Source organism: Arachis ipaensis, chromosome B6 (assembly GCF_059453495.1).
Source record: "Arachis ipaensis isolate K30076 ecotype BB chromosome B6, ASM5945349v1, whole genome shotgun sequence".
Lineage (NCBI taxonomy): Eukaryota > Viridiplantae > Streptophyta > Magnoliopsida > Fabales > Fabaceae > Arachis > Arachis ipaensis.
The window spans coordinates 45,632,751-45,634,619 of NC_142441.1; the positions used below are offsets into that span (position 1 = coordinate 45,632,751).

Consider the following 1,869-nt stretch of genomic DNA (forward strand, 5'->3'; position numbering starts at 1 on the left):
GCTCTTGCTGTGGTTAGGAAGGGTCTTCCAAGAATGATGGATTCATCCTCATCCTTCCCAGTATCTAGGATTATGAAATCAGTAGGGATGTAAAGGCCTTCAACCTTTACTAACATGTCCTCTACTTGTCTATAAGCCTCTTTTCTTGAGTTATCTGCCATCTCTAATGAGATTCTAGCAGCTTGCACCTCAAAGATTCCAAGTTTCTCCATTACAGAGAGTGGCATGAGGTTTATTCCTGACCCAAGGTCACATAGAGCCTTCTCAAAGGTTATGGTGCCTATGGTACAAGGTATTAGGAACTTTCCAGGATCCTGTTTCTTCTGAGGCAAACTCAGTTGATCCAATGCATTTAGTTCATTGGTGAACAGGGGAGGTTCATCTCCCCAAGTCTCATTACCAAATAAATTGGCATTCAGCTTCATGATTGCACCAAGGAACTTGGCAACTTGCTCTTCAATAACATCTTCATTCTCTTCAGAAGAAGAATACTCTTCAGAGCTCATGAATGGCATAAGGAGGTTCAATGGAATCTCTATGGTCTCTACATGAGTCTCAGATTCCTTTGGTTCCTCAGAGGGAAACTCCTTATTGATCACTGGACGTCCCAGGAGGTCTTCCTCCTTGGGATTCACATCCTCCCCTTCCTCCTTGGATTCGGCCATGTTGACTATGTTAATGGCCTTGCACTCTCCTTTTGGATTTTCTTCTGTATTGCTTGGGAGAGTACTAGGAGGGATTTCAGTGATCTTCTTACTCAGCTGGCCCACTTGTGCCTCCAAATTTTTAATTGAGGACCTTGTTTCACTCATGAAACTCACATTGGCCTTAGATAGATCAGAGACTAAATTTGCTAAATTAGAGGTATTTTGTTCAGAGTTCTCTGTCTGTTGCTGAGTGGATGATGGAAAAGGCTTGCTATTGCTAAACCTGTTTCTTCCACTATTATTAAAGCCTTGTTGAGGCTTTTGTTGATCCTTCCATGAGAAATTTGGGTGATTTCTCCATGAGGAGTTATAGGTGTTTCCATAAGGTTCACCCATATAATTTACCTCTGCTATTGCAGGGTTCTCAGGATCATAAGCTTCTTCTTCAGAAGATGCCTCTTGAGTACTGTTGGATGCAGCTTGCATTCCATTCAGACTTTAAGAAATCATATTGACCTGCTGAGTCAATAGTTTGTTCTGAGCCAGTATGGCATTCAGAGTATCAATTTCAAGAACTCCCTTCTTCTGAGGCGTCCCATTACTCACAGGATTCCTCTCAGAAGTGTACATAAACTGGTTATTAGCAACCATGTCAATGAGTTCTTGAGCTTCTGCAGGCATTTTCTTTAGGTGAATGGATCCACCTGCAGAAGTATCCAATGACATCTTAGCTAATTCAGACAGACCATCATAGAATATATCCAGGATGGTCCATTCTGAAAGCATGTCAGAAGGACACTTTTTGGTCAGTTCCTTGTATCTCTCCCAAGCTTCATAGAGGGATTCACCTTCTTTCTGTCTGAAAGTTTGAACATCCACTCTAAGCTTACTCAGCTTTTGAGGAGGAAAGAACTTGGCTAAGAAAGCCTTGACCAGCTTATCCCAAGAGTTCAGGCTATCCTTAGGTTGAGAGTCCAACCATATTCTAGCTCTGTCTCTCACAGAAAAAGGGAAAAGCATGAGCCTGTAGACTTCAGGATCTACTCCATTAGTCTTAACAGTATCACATATCTGCAAGAATTCAGTTAAGAACTGAAAAGGATCTTCAGATGGACGTCCATGAAACTTGCAGTTTTGTTGCATCAGAGAAACTAATTGAGGTTTAAGCTCAAAGTTGTTTGCTCCAATGGCAGGGATGGAGATGCTTCTTCCATGTAAATTG

The 1,869-nt window shown here is 41.8% G+C and overlaps 1 non-coding gene across 1 annotated transcript; it reads left to right on the forward strand.

The window, feature by feature from the left end:
* Window positions 1-1,427: 1,427 nt before the first annotated feature.
* Window positions 1,428-1,535, forward strand: LOC148555397 (small nucleolar RNA R71). Its single transcript, XR_015886412.1, has one exon. It is a non-coding gene; the product is annotated as a small nucleolar RNA R71 (small nucleolar RNA).
* Window positions 1,536-1,869: the final 334 nt, after the last annotated feature.